This window comes from Rhinopithecus bieti, unplaced genomic scaffold (genome assembly GCF_001698545.2).
Source record: "Rhinopithecus bieti isolate Rb0 unplaced genomic scaffold, ASM169854v2 scaffold_69822, whole genome shotgun sequence".
NCBI lineage: Eukaryota > Metazoa > Chordata > Mammalia > Primates > Cercopithecidae > Rhinopithecus > Rhinopithecus bieti.
Genome location: NW_016826966.1, coordinates 1,052,863 through 1,069,237, shown reverse-complemented (window position 1 = coordinate 1,069,237; position 16,375 = coordinate 1,052,863). Strand labels below are relative to the sequence as shown.

The 16,375-nt window shown below is 33.7% G+C and overlaps 1 pseudogene; it reads right to left on the bottom strand.

The window, feature by feature from the left end:
- Positions 1–14,972: 14,972 nt before the first annotated feature.
- On the bottom strand, positions 14,973–16,056 carry LOC108523176 (farnesyl pyrophosphate synthase pseudogene; annotated as a pseudogene).
- Positions 16,057–16,375: the final 319 nt, after the last annotated feature.

Sequence of the window (16,375 nt, the reverse complement as noted above, 5' to 3'; positions counted from 1 at the left end):
GCCTGGGAGGTTGAGGCTGCAGTGAGCTGTAGTCTTGCCATTGTACTTCAGTCTGGGTGACAGAGCAAGACCCTGTCTCCAAAAAAATAAAAATAAATAAATAATAAAAATAAACAAAGGCAACAACAACAAAGATTCAAAAAGGCAACCAAACAAAAAAAACAAAAACCTAAAATAATTTCTAAGAATATAATATTTACTAATATAGTATACAGAAAATTGTACCATAATCTTCATTAAGAATGTGAAATTCTATGCTTTTTTTTTCAGGTTGAATATCATTATTGACATAGACTGTGATTGGGACAGTATACTTTAAAAGGCGCATATGATCTATTAAATCTGTGCCACCTAAAGTATCAGTCTCTGCTAATTTGTAACGAAGTTTTCAAATGAAATTGATTTTCTAGTAGGCATTTGCATATACAGTCAGATCTTTCCATTCAAAGGATTCAGATATGTTAAGCAGACACATAGAAAAGTTAGAGTTAAAAATTTAAAAAAAATATGTATTTTTCTGTTGAAATTTCTATTTAGATCATTTGAAATTTAAATACATGGCTGGGCACGGTGACTCATGCCTGTTACCTCAGGACTTTGGGAGGCTGAGGCAAGCGGATCACTTGAGATCAGGAATTCAAGACCAGCCTGGTCAACATGATAAAACCCCCTCTCTACTGAAAATACAAGACAGATTAGCCAGGCATGGTGGTGCATGCCTGTAATCCTAGCTACTCAGGAGGCCAAGGTGGGAGGATTGCTTGAATCGAGGAGGCAGAGGTTTCAGTGAGCCGAGATCATGCTACTGCACACTCCAGCCTGGGTGACAGAGGGAGACTCCGTATCAAAAAAAAAAAAAAAAAAAAAAAAAAAAAAAAAAAAAAAAAAAAAAAAAAAAAAAAAATAAATAAATAAATAAAAACAAATTTAAATACATTTAAAATTTTGTTCCATTAGTTTTTCTCTCATGCCCAAATGGGAATGGTATAGAGGTCTGTGATAGAGGTTGTCGCCTTTTTTATTTTTTCATTTATTCCCACAGTTGAAACACTAATGTGCCTATGACTCCCAAATATTTATCTCAAATTCTGACTTTTTCCCTGCTTGCTAGACTCACATAACCTGAATGTCTCATAATTGTATCAAATTTAAGAATTACAAAATACAACTTCACCCCATTAATTATTCTAAAATTGTGTATCTCCCAAAAGTAGCACCAAAACTTGTATCTCAATTTTTATCTCTTGGTCTTCTTCACTTTCTTATGTACTTGACATATCATAAGGTTGCTTTAATTGTACTTTCTAAATATTTCTCAAATATGTTCACATTTCTCCATCTGCACAACCATTACATTAATCCAAATTACTATGCACTATTACTTGGACGAATAAAATATCACCCTTACTGGCCTTTAAGATTTTGATCTGAACTACCTATGGTCTAGTCCACAAACAAAATTTAGAGCAATCTTTTAAAAGCATCTACAAAATAGCAAAACTAAGTTGTAACATGTTTCTCTCCTCCTTAAAGCTCTTATCCCAATTACCCCAAATGATATCCCAGTTATAGAGATTTGATTATCCCACATTGTATGCTTGTATTAAAATATCACATGTACCCTATAAATAATGTATAATAAAGTATACATAAAAATATAAAAACATATAGTTAGCATCCTAATACACTTTGAATTCCAAACATAGTTTAATCCTACATTGTTCTGCAAGATGTAGCATCCATTTTTGCACCTTCGTTTTATTCCTTACACTAACTTTCCTGGTGACTGAACTCCATTCACCTAACATTGGCCTTTGCATTGTGTTCTAGCCCAGGTCTTTCCCTCAAGGACTTGACTCAGTCACCCCTCTGAATCTTCTGCTAGCTACTCCTTCCCATCCTTCAAGTGCAGCTTAAACCTCATCTCAAAGAAGTCACCCAGGAGTGCTCTCTCAAAAGCATAGTCACACCCTGTTATGTTCTGTTTTCTCTGTTACTATAATCACATTTGTTCTTTTCATTTTACTTACCACAATTAGGAATTAGAACTTTATATATTACTTATTTATCTGTCCTGTATGCTGTTTGTTCAATATAAAGTCCCAGGCCATAAAAACAAAACTAGCTGGGCCAAGAAGATGAAAATCTTAGTTTTCAAAATGTAGGATAGATTTACCTTTACATATGTAATCTTTAGTCAGTAATTTTATTAGTGAATGACTTAAAAATTATAAGTATAATTGCAAAAAATTATATGTAATAATTATTAATGCATAAGTAGTTCTCTCAGGAAAAGAATCTTGTTTCAAAAATATTTACTACAGATTTTATAGAACATCAAGCAGAAAATAAAATGAGTCCTGGCAATAGGGTAAATTTTTAGTTGCCTAATAGACAAATTGGTGTTTGAATCATATAAAATACAATCATAAATCTTTCTTTGTGACTGAACTTCATCTTATTTAGTGCTTTCCTGTTAGACTACATGGAATATGCCTTTTCTCCTATTCAGAAAAAATTAAAATATTCTCTAGTATTTCTTCTCTACTTTTTCTCATCTGTAAAATGAGATGGTTAAGTAAGATTGGCTAAATAATAAATTACATCTCAAAGCAGAATTGCAAATAAAATGTAACACATTGTAGTTATATTCACTACAAATACCTTGCTTCTCTTTTGCATAGAACAAAGTATTAAATATTCAAGTATTTTTGTAAGGAAAATAATGCATTAAAAAGCCACCAGATCTCAAATGTACAACATCATGAATTTTTACAATGCAAAATTTACAAAGAAGGAAAATTTTTCTTACATAGCAAATTATTGACAGATAAGAAGGCTCATGATATACACAACCAGTCACTAATTCCCTTCTAAAGATAAACATTACTTTATTTATATATAGTCCTCAATTCATTTTATCTGTTTTGAAATTTATACAATGGAATTACTCAGAATGAGCTCTGCAACTAACTACTTTTTCTTGGTATTATGCTTGTGAGATTTATGTATTTTGTGTATAGCTGTAGTGCTTAAATTTCATTGCTGTATATTTCATAAATTTATTACAAATTACTTATGTACTCTACCCTGATGGATATGTAGTACATTTCCACATTTTGCCTCTTATGGATAGTTGTGCTATGAACATTCTTATACATCACTTTTTATGTACAGATGTTGGCACTGCTATAGGTTATACATCTAAGGATGAGATTTTTGTGTTAAAGGGTACAAAAGTGTTCAACTTTAGAAGATACTGCTATACAGATTTCTAAATCAGATGTATTTGTTTACATTGTGATAATCAGTAAATTAAAATTCCAGTCAATTCATTTGATATTGTAAGTCTGTTAGGCTCATCATTCTGGTGGATATGTAGAAACCATTATGATTTTAATTTGCATTCATGTGTTTCTTGTTTAGTAACAGTTACTAAAAGTTACTAATAACTTTTTATGAGGCTACAGCCATGTAACTTCCATAGACACATTACAAAATGCTTGTTCCTCTTTTACTTTTTTTTTCCCGTTTAAGTATCTTTTATTCATAGAGTTGTAGGAGTTCTATAAATATAGACTCATTTTTTTGGATATGTGTATTGCAAATAACTTCTCCACCTTATGGCTTACCTTTTTTCCCAATGATATCCTTTGAAAAGGAGTGGGTTCCACCACCTTTAATGCTTAATTGAAGTGTAACATAAATGAAGAAAAAAGGACTATCCTAAAATACAGATCAATATATTTTCACAAAAGAATGCACCCATGTAAATGTCACATAGATTAAAAAAAAAAAAAAAATTGCCATCACTTTAAACGCCTTCTTTCTGCTTGCTTCCAGTCAGTAGCCCCAGAACCTCCTGACCTGCTGTCCTGACTTCTAACAGGATAGATTAGTTTTGTCTGATTATTTGAGAATATCTTAATTTTAATTAAGCTTAATTTATCAGGATTTTTTAAATAGGTAGTACTTTTGTGCTCTACTTAAGAAATCTCTGCCAACTCCCAGGTTATGAAGATCTTATCCTTTAATTTCTTCTATCAGGCCTGTTAATTTTGCCTTCATATTAAATCCACAATTTATTGAGAGTTGAGTTTTCTGCATCATGTAGGGTAAGGACCAAGATTTATTTTCTTTTTATATGAATATCTAATTAATTTAGCACCATTTAGTAAGTAGAGCACCCCCTTTCCACTGTGCAATATTCATCTGAAACATAAATTGAATGACCTTATGAGTATCCAGTTTCTGGACTCTCCATTCTGTTGAATTAAAAAGTTTATTCATTCTTACATCTCAATGTTTTAATTATAGTAGCTTTATATTAAGTCTTGATACCTTTTAGTGTACATTTTCCAGCTTTGTTCTTCTTCAAGATTTTCTTAACTACTCTTGGCTCTTTTCATTTACACACAAATTTTAAAATAACTTTGTTAATTTCCACGAAAATTCTGCTGGAAATATTTATTAAGGTTTTCATGAAGTCATGGATCCTTTTGGTGAGAACTGACATATTGCTATTGTATTGGTAAAGGTTCTCAGAGAAACAGAGCTGATTGGCTACATAGAGAAATAGCTGTCTGTCTGTCTGTCCTCGGGGGGAAAGAGGGGAAGAATGAGAAGGATTTTAAGGAATTGACTTACGTGATAGCAGAGTCTGGTAAGTCAAAAATCTGAAAGGAAGGCTGGCAGGCTGGAGACCCAGGGAAAAGTTGATGCTGCAGCGTGATTCTCAGGAAAATCTGCTGATAAAATCCATTTTTCTCTGGACAGACAGTTTTTTCTCTCTTAAGACCTTCAACTGGTTGAATGAGGCTCATTTACATTATAGAGGTTAATGTACTTTACTGTACTTTACTGAGAGTCTACTGATTTTAATGTCAATCTCACCTATAAAAATACCTTCATAGCAACATGGATACCACTCTTTGACCAAATATGGGTGTACCATGACCTGACCAAGTTAATATATAAAAATTATCCTAAGTCCATCCATTGTCAACTTGGCACATCTCCTTAAACCATACACATCTCCTAAACCATACTTGATCTCTAAATAGAGACAATAACAAGATCATAGTTCCATCTAACATGCTACAGCTATCCTGCATGTAACTGAAAACGCATTAACCCTTTCTCTAGAAGTGGATACAAAGTCCATGAATGACATTCACTCTTCTCTGCAATATCCTTTTTTTTTTTTTTTTTTTGAAACGGAGTGTGGCTCTGTCGCCCGGGCTGGGGTGCAATGGCCGGATCTCAGCTCACTGCAAGCTCCGCCTCCTGGGTTTACGCCATTCTCCTGCCTCAGCCTCCCGAGTAGCTGGGACTACAGGCGCCCGCCACCTCGCCCGGCTAGTTTTTTGTATTCTTTAGTAGAAACGGGGTTTCACGGTGTTAGCCAGGATGGTCTCGATCTCCTGACCTTGTGATTCGCCCGTCTCGGCCTCCCAAAGTGCTGGGATTACAGGCTTGAGCCACCGCGCCCGGCCAATATCCTTTAACTTAGTTACTATGATGTGACATTAACAATGCTTAAATAATATAGTAAGGAGATGAAAGAGGGAAGAAAGCAAAGATTTTTACTTAATGTGCACACATATATACATACAAAACAAATATATTCATAACAAAATGAGGAAGAAACACCCATAACAATGACAGTCCTTGTTTTTGTAACTGGTCATGTGATTGTTACTGATATTTATAATTACTCTCTGCCACTAGCCATCTTGTATTCTCTTTGTTCTCAGAAGCATTCAGCTGGTTGTGATTCTTTACATGTACTTTTTAGTTATCTATTCATTATCAATTTGTAACATAGTTCTTCTCTAGCCAGAGAAAACATTGAATTATTTTTTATCATTTGAAATTTGTTGAGTCTTGATTTATGGTCTAACAGAGATTTGGTTTTAGAAAACATTCCATGGGTACTTGAAAAGAATGTGTTCTGTCATTGTTAGACATGGTATTTTTACCTAACACTATTAGATAAAGTTTGTTAATTTCATTGTCCAAATCTTCTGCATACTTATTTTTGTCTGTTCTATTAGTAACCAAAGAGGTATTACAGAACAGAGATCTCTCATTTTGATTAGAAGTTTGTGCATTTTTCCTTTCTGTATTTTCACATTTCATCATTCTGTTAGTTTTTGGTTTGCATGCATTGAAACTATATTATTAAGTATATAGGAATTTAAAATTGTTATTACTTTAGGTAAGAATGTTCCTCCTTATCTGTTATTAGAAAGAACGCTCTTCGTAAAGTCTACTTTATCTTGTGTATTGTAGCTACATTAGAAATTTTGCTTTTATTAGTTTTGTATGGCATATTTTCCATTCTCTTATTTTGATCTTTATGTGCCCTTACATTTAAAGTAATTTTTCCTCTAAGCAGCATATAGTTAGGTTTAATTTATCCAATATTAGCCGAATCTTTTTTTTTTTATATTAGCATTCAATGTAATCACTGATGTATTTGGGTTTGCAACTACATTTTACTCTTTTATTTGACTAAAATGTTTTCATTTCTCTTTTCTCTTACTGTTTTGTTTTTCTTGATTCATGAAGTTTTTATTATTCTGCTTTTCTCTTCAAATTGGCTGTTAGCTATATATTTATTTTACCACTTTTTGATTGACTATTATCCTACAGATATTAAGACACTGTACCATTAAATCTTAAATCACTCAACTTCCTGTCTCTTCTGTGCTCACTCTACTCATTCATCACGTCTGTCTGTTCAACTATTGGAATTTCTGAGTTAGCACAAATTTCCTGTCAATACTTAGAATGAATAAACTTCTATCAAGTGATTACAGTTTTTCATTGTGCATTCAATATCATATTTGAGTATCTTTTCACTGCTAAAAATGCAATAAATTCAAATTGATATGTAAGAAGTGTTTAAAAATGATGTTTATATAACAAATTCTAACTTTCTCATTGTTAATAATAGCTTAATATTAATTACCTTTATTATATAGAGTAAAAAATAAAATAGAACACTGGACTACTCAAAAGTCATTACATGCTTATCAAAAAATGTGTGAGTGCTGTCATATGATTAATCCCATACACATAACATTGTCATGCTTAAGTGAAACTTCCCATCTTGAGTAAATAATTTCCTTCAGTAAAACAATAAAAAACATGTAATTTTAACGTGGTTAATTTTTTGTTTACTCGATTTCAATCAAAATCCAATTGATTTTATTTGTTCTCACATAAGTACCCAGGTTTATTAATTTTCTAGTGACTCTTTTTAACACATTTACCAAGTTTATTCCAGTTCAACCTATTATCAGCAAAGCACAAGAGTGATCTTTTCAATGAAGTAAGTCATGTCCCTTCATTTGCCTGCTTTAAGCACTTCAAACATTTCCTACTGACTTTAATGTATCATGCTTTTGGTACAAAGTTATTCACCATGTGTTCAGATACTTTTCACATTGCTGTTTTCTTAGATGGCTCCTGTCTTCCTTCTAGACTCTGCTATATTACCTTTCTCCTGCCTAACAGATGTAGTTATTTTCTATTCTGTCACTTTCTATTCCACAGTCCTAAATTGTTATTCACAGCATTTTACAAAATTTACAAATGTACTGATTTCTAGTTTGCATATTTGATGTGTATCATGCACAGTATTATGAATGCAGGTATTGAATTGTTTTGTTAATACATATATGTATGTATGTATACAACCTAGCGTAGCACCAGACACATAGACATAAGCAAATTATTTTTGAGCTCTTTGGAAAAGTGAAGGCTGGAGATTATACTTTAAAAACCATCACTGTGATACCTAAAATATTGGGATCAGATGAGCTAGTTTAAAAGATGGTATAACATGAAGTAAATACAGAGAGCTGAGACTCACTGTGGCCTTATTCTTTGATTAGGGTAGGTAAGAGTTAATAAGGTCAAAATTGCATGTATATTTACTCAAAAATAGTTCATTCTATTTTATCCTCATAAGTAAATATATAGAAACTCTTATTTGGAAAACTGAGACATCTACAAAGAATTTGTTGACCATCTTTCAAATGATTGCTTAATTAACTAATGGTCATTATTTTTATTACAATATTTATTTAGTATACCACCTGATGCAATAATGCAGTATTTGCTAACTATGTGAGTTAGGATAAAGTTCAGTTACTAAGTAACCGATTAAGAGACCTTAATAATATAGCACATTTTTGTGCTATAGCACTAATGGCAAAGTCATTAGTCACCCTCTTTTTACCTTTCTGCTTCACTATCCTCAAGGTCTTCTATGATTTAGGTTGGATACCAGAACTCCAGGGTTACTAAAAGAAAAGGGGAGAAAAGAAAGTAAAATACTCATGTTCCAGATAAAGTTTTAAGGAGCTTTACTTGAATCCTTACCCAGTAACATCTTACATCTCATTGTTGACTCCTGACTACAACAAATACTGAAAAATGTAATTCTTTAGCTAGGAGTTTGCCACATAAATAAATAAATAAAACAGAAACTCAGGTTCTAGTAAAAACTAAGATGGGTAGAAGGGTAAACTAGACATACGACAGAAAAATAACAGTATCATGTGTGTAACACCTAATGATTTTGAATGATGTCACTTTACAAGTACTTATATATAAAACTCCATACTTCTGTCAAATAGAAATATTTTCTCAGATGGCGAGAGCTAAAAATATGCTGCTTATTAAATGAAATCCAGTAACTATTTTATTTTAAGATTTTACCATTAATTTAGTATTATTTTCAAGTTAGATGTGAATTACAATTGCATTTATAATCTTATATTTGTCGATTATTATATATTTAAAACTGTTTTTTCCCAACGTATTAAATTTATTTTACTCTTACTTTGACCTCATGGGCTTCTGTCTAATGGTGGTGGGGAAGAAATTTACACTTCAAATAGTTTCATCATTTAGCAATTTTTAAGAATCCAACAGTTGAAGCTGTTTTAGAAGATCACTGTAATAGGCTCAGGAAAGTGCATGCATAGAGTAGTTTATCTGGCATACTGTGTACCAAGTAGTACATTTATTTAACTTCTCAGCAGTTCATTGGCATTTTGGTGAAAAGAGGTGAGGGAGGCTATTTAATTAACCTCAAATATTTCATTGGCATAAGAAACTGGATTATCTGCCAGAATCATTAGCAATTTATAAGCTGAGTTCAGCAGCAAATGGTCATAAATTCAATCACATGTAACCTTTCCAGTAAATGACACCAGTCAATTGAAATTTATTATGGGGGAAATCACAGACTTTGACATTCACACTAAATACCTAGAGCATTAAGATTCCACTTGCCAGAACCCCAGATATCACTTTGTAGGTTATGTTCAGAATTTTAAAATGCAGAAATGATGAATAAGAACTGAGCAGTTCCTCTGAGTGTCATCAGGAAATACAAGAGTTTCAATATTTGATAATACTTCATTTTCTTCAATAGGACAAACTTATACTGTGGGACCTAGAATGGTAACTGTGATTACTGAACGGTAAGTGTCATAAAACATTGGTGAGTACATTTTGGTATAGTGTAGAGTCTGGTGAGGGAGCTTGTTTGGCAAGTTTCCATTAGGTACTCATGATGAATAACCTGAAACAGCAATCAAATTTCATTTTCTGCATCTTTAGTGGTAATTTGAGGTTATACTTAAATAGAGTGTAATTGATTTTAGAAACTTGATTAAATTATCAATAGCCTGGTATAAATATAGCCTGAATGATTTTAAATTAAGAATACGTTTGTTTTATAATCTTGGGAATGTTGGAAAAGTGAAGAAGGAGAATAACCGGAGGATTACATCTGTAAGATATTAAGAACATTCAATATCAGTTATTTGATGCACACACTAATATGATCATTCTAATTTGTTAAATTCAATACACTGCCAAACTGCTTCATCAAGTTTAACTTTTCTAGTAAATGACAGAAGCTAATCATTATTTACTAGGTGAGAACAAAGTGCTGTGACAATCACGATTAAGTGTGTTTTCCAAATGTGAGATTTCACTTAGTAGATAGGGCAATCAGTTTTTGTGACACAGAGTTGGTGAATAAACACTAATAGAATTTTAGGATGACTTTCACGTGCATCATATGGCAAAAATTTAAAGTTGTTTTGGAAGTAAATCTTGCATCATTACACAATATCTGAAATTCCAGTGAAATAGCACAAAAATTGTATATAAATATTGGTCATTATAGAATTTATTCAAGCTGATGTTTTAGAGGAACAGTTCAGAGTAAAATTTCATTAGCAATAAAACCACAGACAGCCTTATAACTAAGTTAGATGCATATTTTCAATTAAAAGACATAATTAATATACAGAAAACCATTTTAGCTATGAGTTGTATATCTGTACCCATTTTACTTTTCTTGCTGAAGTTAAAACATATTTTCAATAGAATAAATATTTGGAAATTTACTTTTTTACTGAAAGGAATTTTGACAGTAACGATATTTTATTTAAATATATTTCATCTTCAAAATATGAAAAGTAACACTGTCATAAAACTGCATGAACACATATTTTGGAAATTGAGATTATATGCTGACTTTGTTCCACACGAGAAGACAGTAATTCAGTGATTGGTTCCCAGGGTTAACCCAAAGCAATTCATACCACAAAACATGTTACACACCCAAGCGCCTAAACTTAGTGACATAAAACAATGTTCTTTTTATTTGTAATTGTTTTGGTCAGTCAAATTTTTTTTGTATGTCTTGACCAACACATTTGATCTATACTGGGCTCTTTTATGCATCTATAGACTCAGTTGGCAGTTTGACTGGCACATCTAGTTTAAGGTGATATTCTATAATTGCCATACTCATATCTGACATATGTCACCACTGGCTATCAGTTGGGTTCATCACTTCTTCTCCATAATGGCACTTCATCTTGCAGAATGCTAGCTTATACTCATTTATATGGATGTAAAGTTCAAAGTCCAACAAGAGAGTAAACCCCAGTATGCAAATACTTTGCAAGTGTCTGTCTGCATTATCTTCGATAAAGTTCCATTGGCCAAGCAAGTCACATTGAAGAGGGTAACAAGCAGGTAAGGAAAGATTTTGGTTTTTAAAGATGTTCTCTACCTAACAATTCATTCTTTATTATTTGCCTTTAAGATACATGGACACTAAGGAAAAACATTGACAATCTTTTTTTTTCTTAATATTCACATAAAACAGAAAACAATATACTGAAAATTCAATTTTGATCACTTTTCAGAGTTAAATATTTAGCAATCAAACAATTTACTAGAAGCTTATCTCAGGTAAAAATAGGATATTTAGTATAAATATGATTTTCTTTACAGTCCTTGATACATCTTTTCACCATTTTCAACTGAAATATATATGTAAACATAGGGGGTAGGGACCACAACCAACTGCAGAGAATCTTCATTTAATCATAAGATTGATTGAGTTAAATAAAAAAGAAATCGAATTTGGTGAGCAACACATAACATATATTCAGGATTAGAATAAAACTATCTGCATGAAAAAAAGTTTAGAAGAACCTCTATTCATCCACCAATATCTTCTCTTTGTCCACAAACCAGGGTTTATGCAAGCCTGGAAATTAAATGGCATACCCTTGCCTGATTGCTACTATTCCTGAGAGCTACTAGGCCAGGGATTTGGCCTAGGTCCTGCCGCTCGCAGCACAGAAAGCCAATCAATGAGACACAGAATCCTGGCAAGGAAGAAGGCTTTAACTGGGTGCTGAAGTCAAGGAGAAAGGGAGATAAAATCTCAAATCTGTTGCTTCAGTAGACTAAAATTAGGGGTTTGTACAGCAGGAGAAAAATCTAAGTATGTGTGAGAAAACAGGAATTAGAGAAAGATAAGGAAGAGGAGTTGATCGACAGGCACAGGTGATCAGTTAGGCAATCATGAGGGGTGAGGCGTCCAGCATCTCATTGACCAGATGTGGTGATCTGGTGAGTTTCAGTTCCTTGATACTGTCTGGGAAGCCTGATAGTTGGTTTCCTGGGAAAGCAACTTGGATAAGACAAATGTAAGTCTTTCAAGTTTTTAGACTGTGAAAGTCAATTTTTATGTTTATTCAAAATAAACCATAAACATGAGTTCTATGCGGCAATGGGGCTGGCTTTACTATCTTTGAGGTCATAAAGTAACCTTTTATTTGCCTTCTCCTCAACTTTACCTCTTGCTTTGACAATTGTTTAAGAAATGCAAACCTCAGGGAAAATAAAGAAAAAAGGAAATGAGTGAGAATGAAAAAGCATTCCACACTGCCAGAGAAGAAAGAAAACTCAGCCTGCAATAGATTTATTTATATAAATAAATTTTCATTTATCTAGATGATGATTTTTGCCCAGATTTCTTATTGGTACAGAACATTTTCTAGAGATGTCCTTTATAAAACTTTGACTTAAACAATTAAATAGTCATAACAGCTATTGGGCTAAAAAATGTTGCTTGGTCATCACCCAAATAAAAATAGGGGCAATGAATTCTTTCTTATAGTAAACACCAGGGCTGGGCAGTTACCAACTCATTTGAGATTGAGTCAACTGTCAACAACTTGGCTTATGATGAAGAAATCACCACAAACTAATCCATCAAGTACACTATACAAATGTCTTCCAGATGAATCTCTCTAACAATCAACTATGACAGCTTGATGGCCTTTAGTGGTATTTAACTGCCAAGCTCCTAAAACTGATTTCCAATGTTCTCCATGATCTGGCTACGTCCATCCTCTCTAGCCTGAGATTTTACTATGCCATCCATCAAATTTCACTTTCCGAGAATGCCTGTTGATGATTCTTGCCTCTGTGTGCTTCTTGCCTCTGTTCTTTTGTTCATATTTCTCTCCATCTTGAAATTACCTGGTGCCTTCCTACATTCTCTCTCTCTCTTTTCACTTCCTTAAATTCAAATTTAATTTTATTGAATTCAATTCACTTCACACAACTCAGTATGTCACTTATTTACCAGGGGATTGTCCTTGAACTCTGTGGTCTGGGTTAGGAATGTCTTCTCTTGACTGTCATAATAACTTTTATCTGTCACTATTCTAGATTGTTCTTACCACAGTGTTTTATAATTGTCTGTTATGCAGTATTTCCAACATATCCCTTCCTATCTCTGCCTCCACTGGAATGGAAACTTTCTAATGTTAAGACTCTCAGTCAATGTATCTTTATATCTCCAGAAATAATGCTATGATGAATGCATAGGAAACAATGTATAAACCTTAAGCAAATGAGTAGAGAAGAGCTGTGACTAAGAGTAAAAGAAGATGGACAAGCTGGAGAGTGTGTAGATAGCTAAAGTCTGTGGAAAGCAATTTGAAAATATGTATTATGAATATTTAAATATTTATACTTTTTGAGTCAGTAATTCTACTTCCAAGATTCTAAATAGTCAAGAAATATGAATAGATGCTATACGAATATGCATATAAAACCTATAACATAGCTATTTTAAAATGCAAACCACTTTTAATAACCCAAATGTCCACTAACAGAAAAACTCTAACTCAATCCTGGTATGTACATGTGATGAAGCATGAAAATAACATTTTTAAAAGAATATTTAAGGATATGAGAAAATGCTCTTAACACAATAGCAATTCCATTTATGCATTTTAATTCCTTTATTATATTTCCATAAGTGTGGCCCATATAATGTTGATTTATTATCTTTATTACTCTGAATATTAACTTCATCAGCATAAGTTTGAACAAATTGTTCTCTTTTCATTGATTTTTTCTATTATACAGTGATTCACGTCAATCTTTAAAATCAGGCATTTCTTTAACTCAGGAAGCTTATGTCTGTTTTATCTTTGATTATGGCTTTTCTTATATTTGTTCTAATATTATTTTTATAAATATGAACTTACATTGGATTTTTCTCTTATATAAATATCCATTATCTTATTTGGATATTTTCTGCTTATTGGCTATTTTTCTCTGACTTCTGGATTCAATTAACACATTAGAATTGAAATCAAGATTCAGATTTTGTTACAGAGTCACTTCTGTATATTGTTATTTCTGTTAAAAACCACATGCACAATTGCATTTTAGTTTCCTTTTATATTTTTTACTTCATTCAGCTTTCTTATCCCCTTCCACATTTATGGATAACTTTCCATTTCAGTCATTATAATATAATTTTGTTCATGTGTTTAGTAGAGCCCATATTTTATTGAATTTTACTGAAAAAAAAGTGCTTTCCAAAATTTGTCTTGTATTTTATAAATAGAGTTTTCCAATAAATCTGGAATAGACTTTTTCTATTGCTTACTGTAATGAAGCTTTTAACAAGTCTTATTTTCTCCCGATCTTGGACAAAAATAGATAATATGCTGCACACATACAAATAAAATGTTGCATCTTTCTTGCTGACATCTCACTGTCTACATGGTTGAGCAAAATCTTGACAAAATTTTCTTCCTCTTAGATTTTAAATTATAAGTTTAGTTGACTTTCAAACCATAAGTACAATTTTTAATATTAGTAGCTATTGTTTAGCTAGTGTTACCACTATTAGATTGAGAAAAAATGTTCTTCTTTTACAGGTTGCTGTGCCTTCTATGCAGGTAATTTAATCTCAGATTATTATAAGCTGTTTATAATGCTTCTCACTCAACAACATTAACTCTCAGAGTATCCTGATCCTATATCCTTTCTTACAAACCCATTCTTATTACATACTTTACATCATGGAATATACTGTACTATAACTAGTACATTTCGACTCCAAATATATGTGTTAGTAACATAAAATTAAGAGTGCAATGGCAATGGCCACTTTATATACCATGCGTTGTGAATTGTAGGGATGGATTCTCAATCTCTGTCCTTCTACAGATGCACATTTGCTTACCCCCTAAAACTATGGTATGCATGCCCCCTTTTTTTCCCACAATAATTTATTTATTGAGTGCCTCCTCTTGCCTCCCTTGCTGTCTCTAGGTCACTTTTTTCCACTTGTAGATTTTGTGCGCAAGCCCCAGAAAGATGCTGGGGGCAGGGTCGCTGCATACTCTTCAGTGAGTCCTATAATGTGACTGTAAGTGTCTTCCTCATATTGCAAGAAAATGGCTGGCAGATCCAGCTTTTCATATAGTGCCTGCACCCGGGCCATCTTCTTGGCTTCCTTCTGCCTGAATTTTCCTTCAGGATCTGATATTGTTCCGGAGTGGCCTGTTGCAGACACTGAACCACCAGTCAGCTGCATTTTTGGTCCTGGATGTCACTGTCAACTTCACCTGTCACACTGGGGTCCCCAAAGAGATCAAGCTAATCATCCTGAACCTGAAAGAACTCTCCCATCCCCAGCAGGATCTTCTTGGCATTGGTGTGCTCCTTCTTGCCATCAATTCCTGCCATGTACATGGCTGCAGCTACAGGAAGGTAGAAGGAGTAGAAAGCTGTCTTGTACTTGACAATATATTTGTGCCTCTTTTCAGTGAATCTGCCAAGATCCACATTGCCCTGGGGGGCTGGGATGAGGTCCAGGGTCTGCCTAATCCCAGTCTGATAGGAACTCTGCAGGAAGAGCTCTGTCAGGTTCAGGTAATAAGGCTGCTCCTGGCAATAGATCTTCAGCAGGTGGTAGATACATGCTTCCAGAAGGATAGTATCATTGATGGCATCTAAATCCATGCCCGGCTTCTGATACCAGCAGATCTGTCCCCGGCAGGTGAAGGATGAATCCATGATGTCATCTGCCACCAGGAAGAAAGCTTGCAGCAGTTCCACACACCAGCCCACAGTCAGGGCCTGTTGGAGACTATCAGCATCCTGTTTCCTTGGCTCCATCAGTTCCCCCAAATGGTACTAGCACCGTTGAACCTGGGGGATACTTGCCTCCAATGGCATTGTACTCCAGGACCTCCTTGAGCTGGGCAATAACATCTTCTGTCTCTGGGTGCCCCATCTTTCCTCAGTCAGCACCCTAACAATCTGGGAGAAGTGTTGAACAAAATCCTGCTTTTCTTGGGCATAAACATCTGATTTCTGGTGTCCATTCATTCTGAGGGAGGAGCAAAGGGCTCTGTTCCTGGATGTGGGTCTGCAAGACCCTTTAATAGATTTCCAGGATGTTTCATAGTACAGAGTCCTGTACAATGAAGTTGTTAATGGGACATGAGAAGACCTGCGATGTGGGAGGGTTGGTGGCGGGAGATGATGGTCAGCATTTATAAAGAATCGCTATGGACCCTATGCATTGTCATGGTGGTTGAAGAATACAAGAACATAACTTTTTATGGGAACGCTTTTCCAATACTGAATCATGTGACTATAACTTTCCTAAATTTATACCTTGCAGTTAAACATTTCTGTATTTACATAACTATTTTCTTAAATA